General features: G+C 39.4%; 1 protein-coding gene across 1 annotated transcript in view; it reads right to left on the bottom strand.

Moving 5' to 3' along the window:
• zmiz1a (zinc finger, MIZ-type containing 1a) overlaps positions 1-19,323 on the bottom strand; it is a 112,680-nt gene that overhangs the window by 42,582 nt on the left and 50,775 nt on the right. Inside the window, 1 exon segment of the mRNA XM_043256084.1 lies at positions 497-549. The gene's annotated coding sequence lies outside the window, so the exon portion shown is untranslated.

The following is a 19,323-nucleotide window of genomic DNA, read 5'->3' as shown; positions in this document are numbered from 1 at the left end:
ATTTAAACAGCCACAAGCTTACATACTGTTCACAAGTGAGACTAACATTTCTCAAAAATTTCCAACATTCGACCTCCTGCTCGGCAGCTCCTGCTGTGCCAGAGTTTGCTTCTGTTTTATAAGACAAATCTAATTAGCGTGAAACTCCAATTAAATGAAAAGAATCTATTAGAGGCACAAAAAAGTCTCCAGGAATAGAACTTGTCAATAGGGTGTAACTCTGCTACTTGGTATCGGTTGGTTTAAAAAAATATGGTGATGAACCAAGCTGACTGAAAATACAGTGTTTTAATTATCTAACTCACTAATTAAACAGCCTGATCAATGGCTCGGCGCTTATAGCTCATAGCTGCTACTACACCTGTTTACAAGTGCACTATGTCCGGGGGCTAGAGAACTGAGTACAGCTGGTTAGAAAAGAGGTTTTACTGCTTAGAAAGCACTCAGATTGCACAGCCAAAGAGATCAATCTGAAATTGATTGACATCAAACTCACAATTAGCACATGATCTTCTGGCCAGGTCCTGTCTGCATAAGCAGTGGTTGGCCCTGTTGGAAAAAATAAAAGCATGCTGATCAACACAGATTAACCACCCTCAGCAAGAAGATCTGCGTCATCAACTAACCTGTGAGAACATGCTAACCGAAATTTTTTTTTTTGAGCCATGGATATATTGTAATTCTGTATAATTGCTAAATTTATTCTGTAATTTCTAAAATATAGTTATACAATACAATCTAGAAATACCAAAAAATAAATGTTAATGTGTGTGTGTGTATATATATATATATATATATGTATATGTGTGTGTGTGTGTGTGTGTGTGTGTGTGTGTGTGTGTGTGTGTGTGTGTGTGTGTGTTTATGCTATCATGTTTCTATTGGGTTAGTTAGCTGTTAGGTATTTTTTTACCTAGTCAAATAAAACCTAACTGCAGCTTGATTAATTACAACGCACAATGAAAGAACGTGATTCTTAAAAAAATTTATAAATAATAATAATAATAATAATAATAATTATACACACACACACACACACACACACACACACACACACACACACACACACACACACATATATATATATTATACAGCTTAATATTAAAATTGTTAAATACACTACATTAAAAATGAAATTAGATTCCAACAACAGGTCTGCATTTCTTCAATTAAAGAATTCATCTCCAGTTTTTACGTGGAAGTGTCTTCTGGCAACGGAGAGATGCATGAACAAAACAGGGCTAGAGTGCTTTTGTCATCCGTACATGCCAGCGAAGACAGAAACGAGCACGCAGAGGGTGGCGGCAAAGTGTCAGACGTTCACAAAGAAAATCAACTTGTGCAGTGTCGCCTGGAGCACGCAGTCGCACACGCAGCGGGCTAGAATCAATCCGGCCGACTGCGACTCAGCCCCCGTGGATTAAGATTTAAATTGAGGCCCATCTACGCTGTCACTAAAATGGATATTGTATCCTTCATGCAGGAAGTAGGGAATTACGGCATCCCTCTCTCCCCCCTTTACTGCTCTTGACAGATAAGTGGTGCAAGCAAAGCTGCACGGCACAGGCGCTGCTTTTCAAAACCAGCGGTCGCCTTCATCTAGGCACGGGCAAATAGAGCATGGGACGGCCGGGGTCTGCGAGGGACGCTGTTCCTTTTAAAACCTTGCCTGCTGTGAACCGGCTCAAATAAATATCCCCAAAGGCATGCCTCGTTCAAACACACTCCTTCAAACAGCGGCGAGCCAAGAAATAGCACCATCATGGCACTCTTTCCGATTCGCTCTCTCCCATCTTCTCTACTTCCTCCCCACCCGTTTGCCTCCGTGTGGCCAGGCGGTCGGTGTAGCCGAAAGGTCACTGGTGGGTAATTTGTTTTTAGCTATGCAGACAAGCTCACAACACACACGGCCAGGTAAACCAATTACACCCTGACATGAATTGCCATGACAAACAGCCTCCGCACACAAGCGCCGCGGCCATTAGCGGTCGCGCCGCTGTCCTCCCTCTTGGAGAAGAGCCCCGTCCCTGACACCCGGCCCACCTTGGTTAGCTCTTTCTCATTAGCCTCCCAGGAGATCATTAACCAACACCTACCGGAACCAAGTAGACGGTTTATATTTGCAGCACAAAGCCATTTAAATCAAGCAAGCTGATTGACACAAATGCTCATGCTAAAATAAACCATTAAGCCCCGCCCATTTGGCAAGACCTTTATAATTTGGATTCCCAGAATTACAGCCAACAGCTTGAAAAGAACATCCTTTTGGTATTCAAAATATGAGACAAGATAAATACGAGCACAGGATGGATTTGGTCTGGATTTCATGGCATTAGCGATATGAACTGATGCTATTTTTCCTCATATGATTTTTTAATAAAGCTCTTGAGCCTTTTTTTCGGTCTCTACATAAGTGTGTATGCGTGCGCGCTGTCTGGTACCACCTCATGAAAACAACAGCTTTCTTGGCATTCGTTAAAAATCCTCCAGAGAAAAACTCAAGCTATGCCTGGCAGCCACGGCTTTATGGATGCGAGCAATTTCAGCCGCATGTTTGCAAAACAGCATGTCATCATCGCTGCTGTTAATCAAACACACTCCCTCATCTACCCCCACCACACACCCGCATACTGTCCTCTCTCTCGGGCTCCGGGGCTGCCATTTGACTCACGGCGAAGGGCTCCTAAGTATCCATGTTAAATCTGTTACCTTGCATCCTAGCACCCCCCACACGCCAATCCTCCTTGAAATTAATTACATGAGTGAGCAGCACTTTTACACTCACTAACTGGCCATTTCTGTAGTTGGCTCGGGAGGGCTCTCCTGTACTCCATTCACTGGCCCTGAAGCAGCCCTCGGCCTCCCCTGCCAGTTACTATGGCAACAATGTTCTTTCAGCACTTGCAAAATAATGAAGACAATGTGTTTTCCATTTAGATTAGTTTTTGGCGCGGCGGTGATACAGAGTGTCCATCTTAGCACCTCTTTCACGGCTGATACCATGCAATAAAAATGGCTCTCCCGGCTTCAAACGCCGGTTTACCTCTACTATCGGCCAGATAGCTGGTGTACGATACTGAGGATTTTTTTTTCTTCTCTTAACGCAATGGTTTAATTACTTGTAGAGAGAGTGGAAGATCAAGTCAGTGTGAATGGAAACAAAGGAGGAAGAGGTTCACTTTTGCTACTGCAGTTACCAAGGGAAAAATATGACGATTTTTCAGTGAATTTGTAAATAGTAGAAAGATTCATAAAACAAAATAAAAATAATTCTTATTTACTGTAAAGGGAAAATAGTGTAAGTTAATAAAAAGTTAAATATTGTAAAAAAAAAAAAGTTTAATAAAACAAACAACAATTATCCAGTTGCTAAAGTAATCCAAAAAAAAAAAAAAATCTCATGTGAATTTTCATAATTTCACATTTTAAAAAAAGTATGTTTTGGGAAAACAGAAATTCACTATGTATTTTTTTTTTTTAAGTATCTTTCTTAGCTCACTAGGAATGATTCATCCATGAATCTAGGGGTGGGAGATATCACCAAAATCTTATATCACATCTTTTTATTTCACGGTAACAATATACATTATATGATGATATAGATATGATTGCTTTAAATTAGGTCTTTATTATATAAAAAAAATTATTACAAGCAATAGAACAACAAAAAACAACTGCAGTAGAACAAATCTTAAAAAACAAATCATAAAAAAAAAAATTCTTCACTGCGTAAATTAAATATATATTTCTTATTACATTTTCACAAGTGATTTAATCAAGAGCAGTGAGAGTTGTTTTTCCTCTTTATTGTTTTATTAACATGAATCACAGACAGCGGGACTATTTGACTGCTCTCACTTTAAGAGTTCCCCCCGAATCCAATATGTTGTTATATGCTTTCTCTAAATTACTGTGTTTATTAGGATACTTGCATATATGGACCCATACAGTTTTGTGTATTTAACAATTTAAGGCATATATAACTCCTGCGCTCCAAGCACCATCTTCACAATCATCTCTGACAGTTTCTCTCACAGAGTAAAATTAAAAAAACCAAGACTGATCTGTGACAGATTCATTTAAACGAATCAGTTCACTCATGAATCAAAAACATTCATTAGTACTTAAAATTAAAACTTTATATAAATCTGAATGAGAACAGGTTCTCTGTACCCAACTCTACAGAGAACACATTAACTCTACGCAACAGTTTGCATAAACATCCACACCCTTGTAGGGATAGCAGTTAGCAATGCTGCTATAAAATCCAAACAAAGTTCTTCCCTGGAAAATCCTTCCCCAGAAAAGGGCCTTGGGCAGACCCAGACGAAAGCCACTGCTGTGGATGGAAACAGCACAGTGTTTACAGTGGAAATAGTGAGTCTGGGACATATTCTTCAAGTCCCTTTTCCACTGTTTATAGAAAAAGGAGAGGAACAACACTTCCTGAGAGGAAAGCCAGCTTTCCAAGCCCAAATCAAAATCAAGCATTTTGACAAATGTGTAGACGGGGGAAACGTTTTCCACACGTCTACAAGCTCACACAACAACAGGGGCGTCAACGATAGATCTCAAAGCTATTCTTTAAAAAAACTAAAAGCATTCAATTGCGCTAATAAATATGGGTCTTGCATGAGCCCCAGGATTTATGAGTTAGCAGCAACAGTTTATCCATAAAATGTGCAGTAATGGACATTTTTAGATCTTCTCTAGCGTGCGGTAATTGAGTCGTGTTTGGCCCGTCTCTGTTTGTTTCTCACGGTATCTCTGGCATGATTGAAATAGAAATGCACGGAAGGCCACTCTAGCCCTTAATTACATGGAGATAAGACGATTAGCCGGCGAGCACTACTTCAAAACGGCTTCAAAAAAAGACTCACATTTTATAAACCGTCCTCATTTAGCGACGTGAAATACGACTGCAGTAAACACGGAGCGCAGCATCACCACGATGTCGTCATCGCTACCTAACGCTGCCTGACACTTTGTGTTTGATTGTACATGGTTAACATTGGACTGTTTGATCCCGGATGAGTGAGGATGTATCTGTAAACACTATTTATTCAGCTTTGATGACGCAGTTTAGCATCAAAGCGTCAGTGATGCTCCACTGATGTCTGAAAGCCATGTTGCAACCCTCACGCTAGAGATGACATGCACGTGCGGTCGACGCTGATGCACGGAGGCTGCTTCTACACAGATCACTTTGTATCATCTCAGCCTTCATCTACGAACCTGCTCTAAAACATGCGCGCACAGACGAGTGCGATAATGAAGTCAGGCTGCCACCTGCAGAACGAGGCAGCTTGCATTCGAGATCAACGTCTGTTTGAGACGCTGCCTTTTGAAAGTGGGAATGTGAAATCCCTGCAGCTAGGAGCTACGGACTACTGGAAACATTATTTTGTGATCACATTACAAAGGCTACTTTCACACAGCTAGTGTTTGGGATTGAAAATTGCATTTCGTAACAGGTGCGACTCTAAAATTGTCCTGTTCCTATAACAGTTTACAGAAGACGATTGAATCAGTTGATTGAGGTAGTTCGGGAACAGAATGTGGGAACATAACTGTATTTAGCGCTCTAAAAGAGGAATGGCAACTGTATTTTGTATAAAGACTGAAATAGAGAAAGGAGAGGTGGAGTCTGGTGATATTGCAAACAGCAAGCAATTATTAGCAATCGACAGAAAACCTGGCTAATTGGCTTGCTCAGCTCAATACACAGCATGTATATTTAATGAGGCTCGAGTGCTCATCTGATCCCCCCAAAAAAATCACAAGGGAAACAACGGTCAATTTCACATGCAGTAAATAATCATTTAGGAAGGGTTGCTGCTTATGTTTTATTTCATAACGATTGAGCTTTTCATGTTGGCTTTTGGAATGCTTCGATAATTATTGCTGTAATGTTGTTCTGCAAGTTTAGTTTGTTTCTTTTTTTCCTCATGTTATTCAAGACAACAAATCGCTTTGGGCAAGTGCTGCTTTGTCATTATCTACATGTTTTTTGTCAACAGAAAAATGTATAACACAATAAATATGAATAGATACAGTAAATGTGACGTCAGTGTGAAATCTTATTTTGTACTATGTATTTGTGTTATAAATTAACAATAATTATTAAATATAATTTCGTAAAATTGAATATATCATAAAATTTGGTTTATTTTATTAGCATTTAATTAAACAATATAAAAATTGTTTTAAAATGTATAATATTTTGCATGTGTCTTTTAGATATTTAGCAAAAAATCTTTATTGCTCAGCCCTGAAATGATCAAGTCACTGGATTGTCATGTCCACAGTGTGTCTCGAAGCATAACTTCAAGCGATCCACGCCAAGCACCGGGCCCCACTAAGTACCCAATTATGTGTTCAGTGACCTCAAAAGGAGGTGTCACTAACTCTAGCATTAGAGAGCCAAAGCTGTTAAGACTTCAGAGCAGGGCAAAGGCCTACCGATGTTAAGTGCTAAAGGAACCTTAGTCTATTTCAGCTTTTATACATGCTCCCGGGCTTGACAGGGGAGAGGAACGTTCGCCTTGCCGTAATAGCATTAAACACCTAGTACACGAATGTAAAAAGAGTCCAAGGTTTAGCTGTAAAATGGCCACTGTCAGACAGACCGGCCTTGCTCTGGCTCTGTTCAAAGACTCATTGTTCTGCACGACGAGCCTGGTGGAGAATGTGTAAAGAGACGAGCAGGGAGACAGTGAAAAAGAGGCAGGTGGAGGGTTTGATTAATGTGGCCCTGGCTGCTGCCTCCTGCCACACGCTGCCTGGGACAGGCTGGTGGGAGACCCCCACAGCGCAGCCTGCCAGCCCTCACAGAGACCACCAGGTGAGGCCCATTCATCATCGCCCATCCAACACGGCCAGCCCCAGCCCGGCGGCCCTACCCCAACCCAACCTACTACGCCGGGGCCCAAAGCGTTCCAGATAGGGCATCTGCTCGCAGAGGGATCACGTCTCAGCGCGTCATGCGTCGTCCTCCTGCAACAGTGGGGAAAGATTATCCCACTGGGCGGTTCGCATGCGTCTGTGGTGGAGCTGCGAGTCGGGCAGGGTGCTTTCTGGAGGAGCACAGGCCAGCGTCCAAACCAAACCAGAGAGAGGCTGAGCCCGGCCAAGTCTGGCACAGCGACCGCTCATTAAGATGCTGCAGCCTCGAGACAAACAGCGCTGACTGATGTCATGGGGTCTTCACTGCCATAAGGTCACACGGCGGCCCACGCCAGATCATTTACATGAGCGCAACAAAGACTCGTGGGGCTGAATCTAGAGAGTGAAAAATGAAGCATACATGACAGAAAGGTGAATAACCATTAAGCGGTGTCCGTTGGAGAAAACTTGCATTGTTTTGTGCACTCAAGACCAACTATTTCACAACCACAACAATCTAATAAGCTCTCTCGTGAATCTAATCAATGAACTAGCCAAATAGATATCGACAGCCAAGCCTCAGAAACAATATAATATACAGGTGCATTTAGCCGCATTAATTAGTTTACAGAAAGAATCAATCAATTCTCTCTGAAGCATCAGAATAAAGACACAGAAGTCGAGCAAAACTGTTTTTTAACGTTAAACAATAGCTACTGATCAGCAGCAGGTGTGCGTTTGTTCATTGTCTGCGATGATGCCGGGGAAGGCATGAGCAGTGGCTCTGTCGAAGTCCTCGGCACTCTGTGCAAACACAAAAGCTCACCCTGAGCTGCTAAAAGCTGTTGACAGCCAGCCAAATACCAGACACACAAACTGAGGAAAACCATCTGGATTACCTAAATGAATTCTATTTTCTGATGGTAGACAGACTGGGACAGTAACGCCAGACCTAATCTTTTTTTATAATCTGTATCAAACGCTGAGCGAGAGGGAAAAAAGGGAACAAATGGGAACACTTGCGTAACAGAAAAAGATGCTTGATTTTATCCGCGCACTGGACTAAACTGGACAGCCTAGTTAAAGGGATAGTTCCACCTAAAGGACTAGTCTGTCATAATTTACTCACCTCGTGCTGTTCTAAGGATGTATGGCTTACTTTCTTCCGTGGAAGAACACAGTTTTAAGAACACTGTGGTCCAAGCAAAACTGGGCCTCATTGACTTTCATTGTATGTACAAAAATAACTTTTTCAAATGGTAACCTTTCTTGTTCCACAAAAGAAAGTGAGTCATCAAGGTTTGAAGCAACATGAGGATAAGTAAATGATGACATGATTTTCATATTTACGTGTACTAAGCCTTTTAAACCGATATGTAACATTTACACAGACACCTCATTTCCAGGCTTTGCCATCACGCAGACTGCACATTATCAATGGACAAATGCATATTAAATTGTTTTACTTTCCATTCTTAAGTCTTTGAAGCAGAAAGGTCAAACAATGGAACAATGATGACATTTAAATCCCTCTTACGCCATCATAAGTGTCGCAGAATAAACAGTCAAAGATGTGAATCAGCCTTAGTGCAAGTTAGAAAGGTAGTTTGACACAGAGAGAGTAAAAAAAGCGAGCGAGAGAGGGGAAAAATTGAACATTGATTTTGCACACTGCCCTCTCTCTATTACAAGAGGCTGATCAATATGCTTGACACTGTGCAGAGGCAAAATACTGCTAGGCCTGCATATCTGCAGCGAGCATGAGGCCTGTCTGGTAATCATTCTTCCCTTATTGCCTCTCTCCCCACCCTCAACTCTGTTTAAGTGCGACCACACACACAGAGCCAAACACTTACACTTGTGAGCACAAACAGACACACAAATACGATGCAGCTAAGACATTAATATTGTGAGATTTTTCTGCACTCTTATTATATTTATTATTTATATACAACATCGCGAGACTAAAATGGCTCACAAAGTGTTTTTTTAAAAAAAAAACAATAATTTAAACTGAGCCATGTCGCTAAATAGATTAAAAAACGTAATGCAACAATAAATCTAGTAAAAAAAAAAAAAAAAAAAAAAAAAAGTAAACATGTTAGTAAAAATTTTAATTCCATAAACTAAATTGGAAAATATATATTGCATATATCATCAATACTTAATATACTGCCTACTTCTAACACATAATCATGTATAAATTACATGACTGAAATATGCATGAATGACAATACATATTTTAACAAATCCATACATGTCAGATGAAGACTGCAAAAAGGAAAAAATAAATAAAAAGTCAGTATTTTCATCTTGTATACCAAATAAATAAAAACTTAAAACATAATATATTTGCCTAAAAAGCAAGATGCAAAAGACTTGATTTGTTTTTAGAGAATAAATATTAAATCAAGTATTTTTAATCACATTGCTTTCTAGTTTCAAGAGAAAATGTAACAACATTAAATGAGCTTTCCTAAAAAGAACAATTTGCCGACGGCTAAAGAAAAATCCAGAATATATATATATTAAAAAAAGAAGCTAATTCATCCTGTTTTAGGGTGATTGGATTGTTTTACAGGAAAATATGATTAAAGAACCAAACTGGAGAAATTCACATATCCCGGGAACAGATATGGCATGTTCCCTGACGGTGCCGTCTCTTTCTGTGTCTCATTGTGAGTGGAGTGGGCTCACGTGGATCAATAGAGCACGAGCTGAGAATCCAACATCAACTAGCCAGAGCACAGAGGGTCAATCAGCCCTGAGCGGGGGTCTACAACCCGGTGTCATAGAGCTCTGCTCTCTTCCTCTTACTCACTCGGTCTTTTTACCCAGCTATCATCTGAACCTCTAACATGTACATCAACAGATCACAACCTCATGAAACATGTTCCACTGTCCAACATCTAGACAGGCACACGTTTGGCTAATCTGTTCTCTGTGCAGCTTCAATCATTGCCTTGGGCTTTTAACAGATACCGATCACCTGGTTGTTCATCTGAAGAATGAAGCATCAGCCTTAACTCAGGGACCAATTAGGAAGCTTAAAACCAACACAGAGACGTCCAAACTCTCCCCACTGCTCTGAACACCTTCTCCATATCAAATACAAACTGACTGGCTGTGATGGTGTTACATTTTCGTATACAATATTGACAGATACATATCTTGTTGCTGGAAGCTTATGCTTCTACTGGTTAGAGCACAATGTTAGTCTGTGTCAGCACATGGATGTTAACAGACACATAGGTTCATATTTTTGGTCTCTGGATAGGGTGACACCTGAAGCTGTGTGTGTGTGTGTGTGTGTGTCGTTAGCACAGGAGTGAAATGGTGAGGGGAGTTCAGGAAATAAGGGAGTTCCTGTTAGCTGAGGAACGTTGGGTGAGGGAGAGGCCTTGCATAACAGAGCAGCACATTACTGCTTTAACCTAGATGAACAGCTTAAAAAGTCTTATAATACAGGAATGATGAATTTGATAGGCCCAGTGTAAGAGCTAAATATAAGTGTTATACATTTATGTATAATTATTGGTATCTCGGGGCCTGTAAACTATCTTTAATAGCCTTAAAGCTGCAGTTTGTAATTTTTGTGCCACTAGCAGCACTAAGCTGAATATTTGATGACTGCTTAACTGTTTCCAAACCAGGTTTCCTGAACTTTCCATTAGTCCTCCATTGTTCAGCCAAACAGGAAGTTCAATGCAAAAAGACAATCGGATGAGCTAGAAGTCGACACAGCTGGTGTTTTTTTGGAAGTCAACGGACAAATATCTTACAGTTATTCTTGCACACTAAAAGAGGCATTTTGGCATCATCATTTAATCATAGAAAATTCAGTTTCCTAAAATATGGTTTAACTATATATTTTCAACTTAATGAAAACGGCTATTGTATAAAATAAAATAAATAAAATGCACTCTATAGTCCAAAACTTTGTGGTCAGTGATTTATTTTTATTTTATTTTATTTTTTTTTAAGTAATTTATACTTTTAGGTTTAGTGTTACAGATATTTAGCAAGGATGCACTTAATTGATCGATAGTGAGCAAAGACTCTTATGTACTTTCTTCAGATAAAATAAATAAATAAATAATAATTATAAATATTAAGCAGGATAAAATTATTCCACACTGATAATAATAAGCAGCAGCAAAATCAGCATATCAGGATGTTTTCTGAAGGATCATGTGGCACTAAAGACCGGAGTTTAGATTCAGCTTTGTTATCACAGGAATAAAGTGTATTTTTAAAATATATTAGAAATAGAAAACTGAAACTTTTTAATGTATTTTTAACAAAAAAAAATACTGATTAGATGAGCATAAACAAATATATATATTTTTTAAATCGTAAAGACCTCAAACTTTTAAAAACTATTGTATTAAAAAAATAAATACAACAAGCTTCCAGCAAAATAAAAAAAAATGCCTTTCTAGTGGTGTCACGAAAGGGGAAAATGTATGCTGGGCAAAGGTAAGCATACTTATGACTAAATTCTTCAGAAGTTGACTGGCGGACTGTTGTCCTAGCCTGCCCAGAACATCAAAGGCAGTCATTACATAAAGTGTCTGAAAAGCAGTCTCTCTCTTATCTTAATGAGGCTCCGACTTCAGTGAGATGATGTTTCAGATATCACCTGATGCTACAGTCCCCACACATACCACTGAATTCGAACGCAACGACAAACTACTCATCCAAGTTTATACAAGACCAGCAAGTGTGTTTTATTTGGGGCTCTTAAAAGGATTTGATTCCTAACAGAGCGAGTGAGGATGTCTGTCCTGTCTTGTTTAGGTGTTAATCATTTTTCTTACTCTCTGAGAGGTCTGAGCGCGCACCTCAAGCTCTGGTCATGTCGTATCTACGTCTGGCTGTTCAAACTTGTCTGTGCGCTTAGGTCACAGCCTGGAGCTTTCAATGAGGGTTTTATGCAGCCGCCTCAGCTGAAGCTTTACCTGGACAAGCTCCCAAAGCAGCCCTCCGCCTTCCATCAAAATTCATACCCTCTTCATTATGATTTAATGCTCCTCGCCAGATTCTCTAAATGAATCCTACACAAATAACATGGCCATTAGGTCATTTAATATCCTGAGTCTAAACGTGTGGGGCCCCTGGGATTCCACTCTTGTCTAGACATATGGAAGCACTCACACATGCACTCACGCACTAGCTCACGCACACATGTACACAGAATGCATGGGTCCCTCAGGAGCAGCAAAGGCAATAGGACCTGGGAAAAAAAAAAAAAAAGAAGCGGCAGCAAAATAATCAGGCATGCCTCGGACACCACGCATTTATCAAGGCAAACAGAGCATCCGCACATACCCCTTGGTTCTCGTACCGTTACCCGGGCTCATCTCCCCTGGCAACATTTCCTTGGATATAGAGTGGAGACTTGAGTGGTTAAGAGGGGAGAAAACAAAGAGATTTGCTGACGGACATATTGTGGGAGGCTGGGGGCCCCAAACTGAGTCCCCCTTCCACACACATGCCTCACAAGTGTGACCTCTGAACCCTGGCAGGGGCCCAGCACACAGGGCCACGACGCAGGTTGAAACTTAAGCTCCTGTGTTGCTGTTCAGTTAGGATGCAGAAGACAATTGGCCAGGGTGTTCTTCACAGACACATGCAAACGCTTTTCTGCAAAGTCTCATTTGCACTATAAAACTATATTTTTATCAGTATTTACTATATTTACTTAAACTTATATGTATATATGACAGAGTTTGTGCTTTTAAGATTTTAATCTTATATAAAATATTGTAATATATATTTTTGGATAAACATCATACATTTTATAAAATCTTTTGCAATAATATTTATAATTGAAAACAAATTATAAATATACATAATATGTGTATGTATATAATATGTGTATGTATATATATGTATATATATATATATATATATATATATATATATATATATATATATATATTTTTTTTTTTTTTTTTATTTATTTATTTTTTTAAATATTGTACAGTTTATATAAAAGATAATTTTGGAATTTCTTTATGTATAATAAATTAAAAAAATGTAGCAACATTTTAAATATAGAGTTGGAGAATTTAGAATTGGAGGTAATTTTTAACTAACATTCTATAGAAATAATGAAATATGCATGTACTGGACATGCATACAATTCTTAAGTCATTTTATTCTGCATATACATATATTTCTATTAAATAAATGTTAAAAATAATATTCTAAATTTCATTGTCTTTAGCATACTTTTTCTTACAAGTAAACATACATTAATACATATACATATACATATAAATACACATAATATATATTTACATCTATTAATTTAATCTGAAATTTCATAAGTACAGATCAATAATAAATTGTTTACAATGTAATGCATGCATGCATTTTTATATAAGTTGATGGAAACACCACAATATAAAGTTTCAAAATACATTAAAAAAAAAAAAAACAACTACACAGAAGATTGGCACTATTATTTAGATGCTTTTACTGAAACTGGCTTTTTGACACAGTGTCTCAATGCAGGAATGTGAAGTGATTTTCTCTGCTTTTCACACCTTCATAATAAGCTGTCTGATGCTTTGTTAACAGATGAACAGATTTAAGATGACACAGTGAGGGGAGGAGGGACAGACAAGCGGAGGAGTGACAGTCAGCTTGTCCTCTGCATGGCGCTACGTCAGGAGAAGCACTGTTTGGTGGTTGGTCTTCACGTCGACAGAACGCCGCGTGTCAGCTCAGCGCCTGAGCAGGCGGAGGGGGGGAACAAAGGCTCAGTGAAGGAGGCTGGTAATGATCTGAGAGCCTGCACAATGTCTGTAGAAATTCCCCTTGATGCAGACGGCAGCCACCCAGAGCAGGCCCCTGAGAGCCGGGTTACAGCCAGTAATATGTCTCACAGTCTCTAGGAGAGACAAGCAGGCTGAGAAAGCGAGAGACAAGACAGGGAAGGAAGAGCGTCTTTCAGACAGATCCAATTGCAAGTGTAACCATCAGAAGGGTGCTTACTTATGTAGAACAGATGACATAAACCCTTTCAGAAAGCTTTTAACAGATTGCCAGAGAAGAAATGAATAAATACACAAAATCAGATCATTAGCCAGTCTGCCACAGCCCATCCAGTGAGTGTTTGCTCTCTGGAAGCTCCTAACGGCAGAGGGAAGTATAAGGCTCAATATTGACATGACCTCATTAGAAAACAGCTAGTGGACTAACGGTAATTAAAAGGAGAATGCAGCACGTATTGGGTTGCCACTCATTACCTCACAGGGAGTACATTTAACTAACAAACATTAGTGCATGGCCTTGGCACATCTAACAGTGCAAACAATATGGAAAGGATGGATGCATGTGGACTGCTTCTAGATGATGGGACATACAGTGTGGTTTGAGAACAGGAAAAAAAATCTAATTTTAACCTAGAAATAGGCAGAATGCTTTTTTATTCAAACTTATAATGGAAAAATCAATACAAATATATCTGTTTCTGGACTACATCTAGGTCACTAATTAAATAAGCAAATGCACATCCAAGATTCTGCCCATTCTGTATAATGCAAATTTTCACACACTACCAAACAAGAAGAAACCACAATTTTTTTGCCCACATTAAAATAGAATATAAACTATGACTGAAAAAAGAAAAATCTACAATTAAAAAAAAAAAACACACATTTAAATTTGTTAAAAAAAGGTTACAAATTACATAAAAAAATACTACAACTTCTACTACTACTACTACTAATAATAATAAATAAGATTAACTGAATGTAGAATGATATAAACACATTTATCACATACATTTACAGATGTGTATAAAAAAGGAAAAAAGACATGACTTTGCTTCAAGAATTGAGAGTGAATAATTCACTACTATTACCTGGCAGAAGAACTGTCCGACATGCTAACGTTCCCATAAAGCATCTGCAGCTGCATAAAACAATCAACATGAAAATATTGCTTTATTTGCTAAATTAAATTTTCAAATTAAATTAGCAAATTGGAACATAACTATGGAAGCTGCAAATCTGAAGCTTACTCGTAGCACAAGATGCATCTCAAATCATTCTAGAAAAAATGGATCATCAGGTTTTACACAAACTATCCTTTAAATCATCGTCTACTTCAAGTGGTGACACTTTAAAGCCTTCAGCAAATATGAAGAGACAAACTGTAGCCTAATTCTTCTAAGTAGTGGTGGATGAACTGAACAGAGTCTAAATAAGTTCATTAAAGCAGCAGGGCTAGGCCCTAAAGACCAGAAGGACCAGACTGAATAGATGTTTAGTCCTTTTTGTCGAGTTAGTAATCCAAAGTCCTGTCTCTAAGCCCCCTCTCTCCTCCCTGAAGGCTAGCACCCTCACTTCGACCCCCTATTCAAACACAACCAACCCAACCCCCCTCATAACAGCAATCTCTTGCTTTCTGTTCTCGTTCTATTTCTCACTTTGGCCCGGGCATCTCCGGTGCGATATTTTTGCCTAAAAATGATTAAAAACAGCAGAGAATGAAGGCATTTGTAGTAATGAGCGCGAGTAAGCTGCGGTTTGTGGCCGCAGGAGTAATTAAACTCCCACACGGCATCTTGAGGGGCTGAGGAGGTGCGCTCTCCTGAGGCTGCCGCCCATTTTCTGTGGGCTGCTGGGAGCCGCACCGCACAGTGCTGCGTGGGGCCTGAGGGACGCTAACAGATGAATCCCTGTCATTAAAAAGGATCACCCGCCTCACGGGAATCGGCTCCTTACACTGAAAACATATCTCTTAAGGAGGAAAGGGCTATCGCAATCTCTAACCCAAACGCAAACATGCACACACAAATGCACCCGATTGCCCCTTGCCGGATTTATGCGCTCTGGTTTGTCATATATTTTCAGGCTTTTGTTCCCTTTCCTCAAATAAAATGTAGGTTTACATTAGTTGGAAGGCAACTTACTTAGTTCAGCAATCCACAACCATGGCTACACATATCCATATCCCTGGGGGTCTTAAAAGGACTGTCACCACAACTGAAACTAGTCATCATTTGCTAGCGCTGTCAAAGGATTAATTGCAATTAAATCACATCCAAAACAAAAGTTGTTGTTGTTGACATAATAATAATTATAATGTGTATATATAAATACACACGTTTCTAAATATCTCTTTAAAATTCATAATACCAAAACAAGGTTTTCTTTTTTTTTTGGAAATGTATAACCTTAAAACAAAAATTGTGGCAGAAAAAAATACGAACATTAATAATAATAGTATTATTAAAATATTTGTAAAAAAACGTGTGTGCACGCACGTTTTTTATTTTTATTTTTTTATAAAATTACCACACACCACCACCACTAGCACTACTTTTATGCTGCTAATATTATTATCAATAATATCAACAATATTGATAACAGAAAACAATTAATTACATTTAAAGCGATTCTAAATTAACAAATTGCAAACTATATTCTCCAAAGAAGTGTGTGTCATGTCAAAGTTATTGTACACTGCTGTCTTCGTTCTCTATATGGAAATGAACATGTGGTAGGTCATATGCATGGTGCCCTTTCCAGCTGTCTATCTATACATAGATGAAACGTCCATCTGATTCGCATTCAAGCAGCAGCTGTGCGTCTAATAATTAAGACGGATCAATGCAATGTAGATTGCGCTAACATTTAAACAATAACCTTTTCTGCTAAGCGCACCGAACACCGGTTGGGACAGATTGGTGTCGCAGCTGAAAACGCAGCACATATTTAGAACATACTGAGGTGCCGAGATAAAAGAATGTGCTGTTCTCCGTGGCTTTTCAGCGAGCGGGATAAAGCCTCTTTAAAGGGGATTTGGCCTATCAGGAACGTCTATATCTGGAAGCTGATACAGCCACAGAGATTGTAGATCATTTTTCATGTACAAATCTGCTTTGGCTCAGACAAGCAGGCAGGCAGGAGAACAGCAGAGGGCAGGGCGATCGCGAACGCTGCATCCAGGAGGAGGGGAGGGTGACGGGGGGCACTGTCCAGCACCATCACCCCTCCCCACATCCACGGCTCCGCCTTGGGCCTTCCTTCCCAGTTGCTCGGCCAGCTGAGCAATCAGGTCAGCCGGCTCTTCCTGCGTCCCCCCTGGTCAATTGTTCCCTCTCCACGCCTCGTGTGCGGCCCGCAGCTGTGGCAAAATGATGTCATATCTGATCCTAAGGCAGGCAGAGTGTCTAGGCGTAAACACGGAGCGGGGGTTGGGGGGGGGGCTCCAACCGCAGACAATGAGCCGGGTGAAGTTATGCCAATATTTCTGATGATCTCTGCACTTCTCGCAGGAAACGAAAAAACCCACGTTTCCGTGTTTGCCATACTTTTCCGGATTCCGCATCAGGTGGTTTATAGCACAAATCAACTTCGGAATAAAAAAAAAAAACATAAATAAAAAAACGCTTTTTATTCTTATATATCTTTTTTTCTAAAGGAATGGGGTGATATTATTGCTACAATCAATACGCTCTCTCGGAGGACTGGTTATTGGGTTGGTGCGTATATCTGCTGCAGCGGGACCATTGTGAAGCCATTATTTTCACTAAATCATTTCTCTAGGAGATAATCCAGGCATTAGCAATGCTTGGGAGCATTTAAACAAGCAGCAACCCGGCCATTTGTAGTCTGTCTCTCGGCGAACAACTAAGCACATACAGAGACAATATTGTTGTAATGCAATATCCACAAACTCTCAGCCAGCGCATTCAGGAAAGCCACACTCCAATAACGCAAGTATAACAGAGCGGAAAATGTAAGTCAGCTCCCTCCACTTGTGGGGTGATTATGATGCCACCGGCTCTAAACAAATCAATCGCTGCTTCTGAACATGAGAGGATTCCTAAAGCACGCGGAAAACAGTTTGAACATGTTACAGTGCATGTGGATATGGAGTCCAACAAGAAAGAGAAATTCAAATCCAGCAGCCTGCCTTTGGGAGGAAAGCGTAGACCGCTGGGCTTGTTATGGATATTGTTTGGAAGTCCTCAAAGGAAAATGCGCGGTATGAATGAAGCCGAGCTGCTTTTCTGACTCCGGAGTACCGAGCGTATAAACAAGCAGGTGATTTGATTAGGTGCGTAATCGAGTGAGTACAAGAGGCCGCACTGGTCCTACTCACACCAACACTTAACCGGCACACTGACAAGCTTCCTGTGCTCCAAATGAGAGGCTTTTGAACAGAGCGTGTACTTCAAATACACACATGTAAGCACCGTTGGGATTCTGGGAGTCTTTGTTATGTCGGATTCTTGTTCTTAGGATTTCAGGTGCACAATATGAAAAATATACGATGAAACTACTATTGATACCGATAGTGGAATTGCAGCCAATAACGTCAGCTGATAAAGTGCGAAAGATGATTTAAAAAATGTGCCTCAAGACCACTGATTTTACTCATTTGATGTTTTTAATGATTCCACTAATGATCCAATCAAATCAAATCACAAATTTTATTTTAGAACTTGGGCCATTAAATATTTGGCGGCAAAACCAAAGGCAGACATTGTCTCAGCTGCCTTTATTCATAGTAAAATCTTTCACTGTTGTAAGCTTTTACATAAGATCTAGTTTGTGAAATTATTATAAATAATTGTAAATATTATTATAAATAAATTATAAAAAGTAAAATAAAATATACAAATCTAAACAAATAAAATAAAAATACGGTCACAATCAACTTTTTTATTAATTATCATTATTGGCTTCTTTTTTGTTTGTTTGTTTTTTAATCCGAGCAGAGCAACTCACAGAAAGATTCCAGTTCCATCTCAAACAAAGACACCATTTTCCTATAAAGTGCCAGGATTACCATGGCGCATGAAACCTTTTATGTTGTTTAAATGATGCACAGAATGCTACTGCATCATTATCGTGTCTTCAATCCTCCAACTAACTATAAGTTGTTTTAGAGAAAAAAACGTTAATCATTGAACTCCTTTCCTTTTACAGCAGTCTGTTTAATTTTTATCTGATTCCTTAAACAAACAGAGAAAAGCATCAAATGTAACACACCTTGTCAGAGCAAGCATGTCAGTAGCAAGGAGTCCATAATAAAGACATGATACTGTAAGTATGATCTACTTCTGCACCTGCTCTAAGCTCTACACACCCCTTTCATAAACAAGAGCTTCTCTTTTAGCACTTTACCTTGGAGCGCTATTGTGTGGAGCGGTTTTGAACAAACCTTTCAATGATATCTGCCATCTTTCCATCCGTGTTGAAATCCAATCACCCAGAAATCACTGAAGAGGCAAATAAAGGTGCAATGATATGATAAACGTAAGAAAAGGCTTTCTAAATTGGCAAATGTTCTATAATTTAGATGTGCACACAAGTTATTTGTCCAAGAAATTCAACAGGATCTCCAAACAATCTCCTTCGCAAACAGAGGGAGGAAATAGGCTTCACTTGGCGGGTTTCTCCAGCTCGA

This window comes from Puntigrus tetrazona, chromosome 13, assembly GCF_018831695.1.
Source record: "Puntigrus tetrazona isolate hp1 chromosome 13, ASM1883169v1, whole genome shotgun sequence".
NCBI classification, from domain to species: Eukaryota; Metazoa; Chordata; class Actinopteri; order Cypriniformes; family Cyprinidae; genus Puntigrus; species Puntigrus tetrazona.
This window is presented reverse-complemented; position numbering and strand designations above follow the sequence as displayed.